Raw genomic sequence first — 8,710 nt, 5'->3', positions numbered from 1 at the left:
CAATCTCGGTCCAGGGTCAAATTCGGGGGCAATCCAGGTTCAGAAATCGGTAGCGTTCCAGGTTCAGGGGTAGTCCAAGGTTATTCCGGACTAAAATGGATTAGAACATAAATGCTACAATTTACTAAATTTAAATATAGGCCTAATCACCGTTTCAATGGCAAATGTTTAAAAATATTCTCAAAATTGTAGCTAATTTGAGTGTGTGGTTTTTAAGCAACTTGGAAAGTTAATGTTTTTCTACATAAATTTAGAAGTCGATCAAATCCCCAACTCTAATTCGAAAGAAGTCCAACCTCAAATGATCTTACATCGCTTAAAGCCTCAAATAATAACTTAGCATGAAATTTAACTTACTCGTCATATTCATAATCGAGCAATTCCATCCAATTAGGCATTGGAGCTGGATCCACCGTCGGCGGGAACGATGGCGGCGTAGGAACTCAGGCCACCGACGGTGGAGGCGTTGGCGCCGAGTTGTTAGGCTTAGGGGTCGGGCCCGGAGTTTCCTCCACTGGGGTCCCAGTGAGGTCCTCCTCAGTGGGAGATGCAGCGGCCGGAGCAGCTTTAGGCGGGCATTGCGGTGCCTCTACGGGGGGTTCCGGGGTGCTTACGGTTGGCATGGTCCTCGCAGTAACTGCCCTCGTTGGCTTCGGGTCAGTTGAAACAGGCGGGATCCTGTTGGCGTCCCCAACGGGTGGTCCACTAGGGGCCAACGGCGTGGCCTTTACCCTGTTATCTAGGACGTACGAGGCCCTTCCACGTCCTCGGTACGGATTTCCCCGAGGATGGTGACCACGTCCACGGTACCCGTTTGGTTGGGGACCGTGGACTGGTGCCGCGGCTTTCTGGGCTCCTGGGCGACTGTCGAGGGTGTAGTCATTTTGCCCTGTGGTCCCAGAACACCGTTGCCAGATCGAAAGGTAATCACCGTGACGGGGTTTGGGTTTACCTTGACTTTGTTGATAATTCATGACTGTTCTATGCAATTGATATAGAAAAGAAAGATGAAGGTCATAGTTTTCAATTGGGCTATATAGATAAATGGTCTACAATCGCCACGCCCCCTTTTTTCTAATGGTCCAATAAGAACTATGCTTTACTTACGAAGATGGGTTTTTGCCAGGAATAGTAAATAGTGACAACATGGCCGAAGATCAAGTTGTTTTCGGTACTAGGTACTGCCCCCTCCTTTAACCGGACCAGGGCTTGAGACAATTGCATTGTTATCAGTATCGGGACGCTCGCTCCTCATCTTTTATGGAAGAAAGGGTTGCTGCTATCGGGCCAAGTTCAACTTTGCCTGCATTGAGAAATTGAGATATTCATAGTTTAATTGTTTACCTTTTTACAAAAGAACGTAAAAGGAAAGCAACACTAGAGAATTACTTGTGCAGAAAAACATGTGTTTATGTAACCCCCCCTTTATTTACGTTCTGAGTAAGGGCAACAGCCTGCTGGTGTTACCTAGGCCTAGGCCTACCACGTGGACTTTTTAAATTAGGAAAATCTTGAACTGCGTTTCTAAATGGTTTGGTTCAATAAGCCTTTTTCTATGTAAAAAGGGGTAAATAACCTTCAGTATAGAGATAGGCCCTTGCCCATATATGAGATGAGGTTACCTTTGACCTGACGTATCTAAATATCTTAATTATGGTTTTCACTAAAGGGGTTACTTAAAATGCCTTCCAATATCTAGGCTTATATTAAAGTGCAGTGTTGTCAGGCCTTCTGTGAGTTAAGTTGCGGTCAGGTACCGAGTGAAACGGAACTGTTAGCCTTTAACTATGCATTCTTTTGACTTACCAATGGCCTGGCATCACTGGGAAACGCCCTTTAATAGCCATTAATAGGAACTATGAATAAAAAAAATTATGGAAATTGGTCATCTCTGAAAATGCTTTTATCCCAGCTTACCCCATTTAAATACCCTTATCTGGTGATTTATTTAATCACTTGTTAATCAATGTTTTCATTATTAATTAAGTGCATGATTGAGTCACAACCCTGGCTTAAGAATGCATTTCTACAACCGTTTTCTTTATTTTGAAAACCCTTTATTAAAGAAAATTCCCCTCTACTTCGGAATATTGTTAACTTATGTAATTAAAGTTTAAACGAACGTTCTCTCATACCAAGATTTAATTTAATGGTTTTAAATAAAAGTGAAAAAAGGGTTACAGTAACGTAGCGGGCCGGTCTCGAACGACTATATCTCTTGATTTAATATAGTTCTCTTATATATATATATCTCTTAACACAGCGGTTGTACAGAGATAAATCGTTAGTGTATAAAAAATAGTCAGTCTACATTTTTTTATGAACGATAACAATATTTTTATAACCAATTTACATTTAATTAAAAACTCGCAACTGTTAATTAAGCCAAGTTTCTTATAAATAAATTATTTTCGTGTATTATAATATATTTAATGGGAAAATTTTGTACGAAATTCACGTTCAAAATGTCGTAAAACTAGCTCTAAACCATTATATTTAGTTGTTAAAACGGAACTTTCAGAGCTTAGTGAAAACGTGGCAGTCCAAAATTTAATGTAAATGGATCCAAACGGCTGACTCTGTGACAGCACAGTTATTCTTCTATTTTTGGATAAAGTAACGTGTCCAAAAAGGGACGGTCGAGTTATAAGCCAAATTTGGAGTCTCATCAAAAATTGGATACAGAGTCATTTTATTTATTAATCAATTATTACCCAGAAATGGTCAGAACAGTATTCATATTTTACGCGAGTGGGCAAAAATGTACAGTATCCTCCCAATATTGGACTAATGCAAGCCCACGTTAGACAATTTGTAACCGAAATTGGACTAATATCAAGCCCATATTGGTGTAATATCTAGCCTACGTTGGACAAATGTCGAACAGTTTTGAACTCATACGAAGACAATATAGAGACTAGATTCTTTTACTTCACCGGGTGATGAATGCAATGGACAGGTTCTGTTCTCGACGTATCCATCTGTCTGTGTGTGTCTGTCTGTCTGTTGTTACCGAGGGGCTGATCACTTGCGAAACCGAGTGTACAAACGCCCATGAAATCAGATTTCGAAATCTTGAAATATTTCGAAATCCTGAAGTCTTTGGAAATCAGACTCAAATTCATCGAGAATTTTAGTTGAAATTTAATGAAATCTTGGTTGAAATTTCTGGAAATTTTATGAAAGCTTGGTTGAATTTTCTGGAAATTTTAGGAAATTTTCGTTGAATTTTCTGGAAATTTTATGAAATCTTATTCGAAATTTCTAGAAATTTTATGAAATCTTATTCGTAATTTCTGTAAATTTTTTGAAATCCTGGTTGAATTTTCTGGAAATTTTATGAAATCTTATTCGACATTTCTGGAAATTTTATGAAATCTTGGTTGAAATTTCTGGAATTTTTTCTAAATCGGTTGATATCATAAAACTTCAATGCAAATTTGAAGTCTCTGTTGAAATCATGAAATTTTTCCAACTTTGTTTGAAATCTTACGAAATATTTGGAAATTGTAAAAATTTCTGAAAATTTTCAAATCTTTAGAAATCATTAGGAAAGTTTTAAAATCTGAAGTCAACTGTACATATTTTTTGGAAGTGGTCAGCCCCTCGGTTGTTACAACCCAAGGGATTGCGTTTGCAGTTTCCTAATCTGAACAAAAACTGTTCTCTATTTCGTAGTAAATGGAATTGTGGAAGACAGTACTGCCACTGTCATCATCAATCGAACTACACCATTTTATGGTCTTTTAGACACAGTTGCGAAAGAGGCATAGTCTAGGTGTCAAACGTCAATAATAGCTGGGTTCAAATGATAATATGAAAATCGTCTCTTAAAACGATACAACTAGAAGTATCATAAGTAACTCCCTTAAAAATAATTAATATCAAGTAATTTTAATAAAATATTTGAGAAAAACCTCTCTTAACCAAAACATCTGTAGTCGAAGTTTATTTATTACGAGTAACGAAGATTGTGTGTGAAGTCGATAGATTGGATGCATTTCATAGTTTATATAAAGCGAGTAATTAAGACATTACTCCACTGCACCATGCAACTCTATCCATAATTAATATAGGACGAGTATTGATATCGTTAATAATAAAATCTATCTAATAAAATCGGAATAGAGAAGTCGTTTTGAGGTAAATGGTCGAAAGATGTTTCAAGTGTGACTCTTTGAAATCTTGTAGGGGGTATAGGCCAGGACAGATAGGCCAAAAAAAGGGCTTGACCTAGAACATTTGAACATAAAGATGAAAATTGGTACATGTGTTATTTTCGATCCAACAAAAAATATACTAAAAGTCCCCTGCTGTAGAGCGCGACCTTTGACCGCCATCTTGGAAAATGGCCGCCGGGAGGCCAGCTACCATGTATTCCACATTCTTCTTCAAAAATTATGAAAATTGGTACACATTATGACTGAGACCACATGAGCATCATAAAAAATATTTACAGCTCTGTGCCGTGAATGCTAGGTACAGTATATTTCACCATGTTGTTGGAAAACTATGAAAATTGATAGATATTAAAATCAGAGCTGTGCATACCTCATAGTAAAATATTAAAGCCATTTATCAGATAGTTTGGCAGCCATGTTGGAAAATAGCCGCCATCAATGTCATGTAGATACAGTATATGGTTTAAAAATTATGAAAATTGGTAATAATTATGTTCAAGACCGTCTTAACATCATAGCTGAATATTGAAGACGTGCTACTGATAATTTGGGCGCCATCTTCGAAAATGACTGCTAGAAATGGCAAATATATTACCGATACATAAATATTTTAGATATTTTTTTATTGAGTAGATGATTTTCATGAACGTATAAAACGCCATAAAAATAACAATTTTTGAGTCTAAATTATCGAGCCATCTTCAAAAATGGTCGCTGAAATATTACTATCTTAAAATCGGGAAAAAAGGAAAGCCACATTACTCGGATTTTTGTTAGGAAAAACCATTTTGTATGGGTATAAACATTCTAGTGTCGTTAAGGATTAGATTTAAGACACATTTTTAACATCTCGTTCATATTTTTCTTCATCCTGAAGATTTTTTATTACGGCTAATACCTTGAAAATGACCACACATTGTCCAGCAAGCTAATACAGATCCTCTACATTCACAGTTCTTTATACAAGATGTTCTGCAGACTGCAGGTACAAATAATGAGTGTTATAAGTTCATCTGATGCTGGAAGGAGAATGGTGTGAATGGGTCTTAGACTTTCGCGATCGCGAACCAATCCCCACTGTTCGGGATTAAATCGTTTCCGAGCTATTGTTGGACTTCAAGATACGCTCGGAATAAATGGAGTTTTCCGGCATCGGTTGTTGGATGAAGCTTAGCGAGATCAAATGAGTACTTGACAGTATGTGTGGCAACGGTTCCATTATACGTGTAATATCTACATAGTTGAAGCGTGACGTGTCAATTATTACCCTAAAAAAAGCGAAAAGGAGTCTCTCTTCGGCAGCAGCTATGGCTTCCTTAGATGCAATATGGTCTTTAAAAAAGCGAAACAAATTTGTAAGATGTTGATTATCTGTCATTACTTTAAACCACGCCTTATCATAACCACACCCAGTTACAGCACGTAAATGAAAGAAGTGCTCTCTTAACCTTTTTAACTCAAAGGACTTGTCGTGGCGGAGGGGCCCGAGTTCGTTGTGACGGTTCGGGAGTTCCTTGGGTTCACCCTTGGTTCAGACCGTTCCTTGACCCATTCCGTGAAGGTTTTGCTGGGCCGCTTTGCCCCCGCTCAGGTGTTGTCTTGGCTCGCCCCTGCTATTGCCAACCCTCTAGGGGTCGCGCATACAAAGTTGTTTGGGCCGTATGGCACTGTTGTGCTTGGAGAGAACTCCCCCGTCTCCTCGAGTCTTCTGCTGCCTTAATCCTTCCCTGTCACTGACCACCTTATGACTGGGCTCGACGTTGACGGTGTCCAGCTTCTGTCACCTGCTCAAGTGGCGTTGGTCGGGCCCACTGGCCGATCCCGTGTGCCATGACTGCGGTTCCGCAGGTTCAATTTGGAATATGATGGGGAGGGGCGCTGATAAGGCCCCCATATAGGTGTAGCGCCTAATCAATGGTTCTGACATGCAATTATTATGAGAAATCTTCAGGATGACGATGAATATGTATGAAATGCTAGAGATTTGTCTAAATTCTAATCTTAAACAACACTTGAATGTATAAACCCCATAAAAAATCATATTCTCTAATCAACATGTTGAGCATAACAGCTTAGAATAACTTTTCTTTCTTTCAGAATTTAGGGCAATGATTTTCATGTGGCCATTTTTAAAGATGGCGTCGATAATTTCGACTTCGAGATATCCATTTTTTGTTGTTTATTACGTTAAAGAAAATCATCTATTCAAAAAAGGAATTTCAAAAAGATTTATATATTTGAAATATTTTTAGCATTTCCAGCAGTCATTTTCGAAGATGGCGCCCAAACTATCAGTTGCACGTCTTCAATATTCAAGTATGAAGTTTAGACGGTCTTCAACATAATTATTGCCATTTTTCATAATTTTTGAACCATACACTGTAAAAATATGACATTGATGGCGGCCATTTTCCAACATGGCGGCCAAACTATCTGATTAATGGCTTCAATATTTTACTATGAGGTTCACACAGCTCCGATTGTAATACGTATCAATTTTCATAATTTTCCAATAAAATGGTGAAATATACTGTACCTAGCATTAACGGCGGCCATTTTCCAATATGGCGACCAAACTATTGAACACAGAGCTGTACAATTTGGCCATGATGTTCATGTGATTCCAATCATAATGTGTACCAATTTTCATAATTTTTGAAGAAGAAAGTGGAATACATTGTAGCTGGCATTCTCGGCGGCCATTTTCCAAGATGGCGGCGAAAGCTCGCGCTCTACAGCAGGGGACTTTTAGTATATTTTTTGTTGGGTCAAAAACAACACATATACCAATTTTCATCTTTATGTTCAAATGTTCTAGGTCAAACCCTATTAGCAGTGTTGGCGGTCAGCGCAGGCGCAATGGCAGTCGGTTTGGGAGTTTTCGCCTTACCTCTTTACGGGGGAATACGATTATTAAGGTGCTATAAGGCTAAACATAAACCCACCCTCAGAGACTTTATTGCAATACACTTCTGTTACTTGCCCTTAAAGTCTGATAACTCGTTAATTAAATAACTTTAAAATCAAACTACAAGGAAATAACCTTTCTCCTATTAAGATATAACTTCCATTAACTATAACCGACCGTGAGTGCACCCTAACTAACTAATAATCTTCCATAAATTGTCTGTCAATTTTCAAAGACATAGTTAACAACAAAAGAAGAGTAGCCTTTTTATATTAAATTTAGAAATATTAATTTTTAACTCCTTAACCTAACCTTCGCATTTTTCTCTATAACTTTCTTCCATTTAAACAATAATAATGATAATATAAGTCGAATTACGGTGGTGCCACCACGTGTAGATTGTAGTTAATAACGGGCCTCTAGTCAAGCTCCCCAGTGGCACGTTTCAAATCCCAGATATTCACAGTTATTAGAAGCCATCAACGATAGGTTTCATTTCCCAGATATTTGCAGCCCCAACGGAACGTTTCAAATCCCAGATATTTGAGCCCCCAACGGCAGGTTTCAAATCCCAGATATTAGCATCTCCAATGGCACGTTTCAAATCCCAGATATTCAAAGCCCTTAACGGCAGGTGATCAAATCCCAGATATTAGAAGCCACCAACGGCAGGTGATGAAATCCCAGATATTAGAAGCCACCAACGGCAGGTGATGAAATCCCAGATATTAGAAGCCACCAACGGCAGGTGATCAAATCCCATATATTAGAAACTACCAACGGCAGGTGATCAAATCCCAGATATTAGAAGCCCCCAACGGCAGGTTTTATATCCCAGATATTAGAAGCCCCCAACGGCAGGTTTAAAATCCCAGATATATGCAACCCCCAACGGAAGTTTCAAATCCCAGATATTAGCAGCCCCCAGTGGCACGTTTCAAATCCCAGATATATTAGAAGCCACCAACGGCAAGTGATTTAATCCCAGATATTAGAAGCAACCAACCGCGGGTGATCAAATCCCAGATATTAGAAGCCACCCATAAACCCAGCGTAGAAATCAACAAGGAATATATATGGTAGCACAATGATTCCTATTAGCTGTATTTATTCCTGTTACTATAGTCAGTCATACGCGAGTGTGAGGGGAAACTGAAAATATTACATTTTCGTGTTTTTTTTTGTTTAAAAACTGGTCCAAGAAATTAATAAACTGGTTTTGGACCAGATTAAGTGTGTTATTTAACTTATTTCAAAGACTGGTAAACAATATACTGGAAATACACTACTACTTAGTGCTTTCATTAACCTTTCATTAATTACTTTCTGGTAATTCCTATTTACCATTAATAAAAATATCTCAGCCCTTAATTAGGTGAAGTACTATTTTAATATTGAAACATTTCTAAAACAGAAAAAACCTTATTAAAAAACAACCGCGTGACGTCAATTGGTTCAATTTCACCTGTAAGCTAAGGTGATGTTTGTAGTTTGCTCGATCATTTTCATAGTGGAAGGTTGAAAATCCCATGGGATTCCAATATATATAAATTTAGTATTTACCCTAAGTCTAAAAATACACCAACCTACTAACACTACATTCGCAAAAACACCAGCGGGA

This window comes from Phalangium opilio, unplaced genomic scaffold, assembly GCF_054372755.1.
Source record: "Phalangium opilio isolate 3A_F unplaced genomic scaffold, DU_Popi_V2 ptg000043l_1, whole genome shotgun sequence".
Lineage (NCBI taxonomy): Eukaryota > Metazoa > Arthropoda > Arachnida > Opiliones > Phalangiidae > Phalangium > Phalangium opilio.
The sequence above is the reverse complement of the archived record's forward strand: the minus strand, read 5'-3'. Positions refer to the sequence as shown.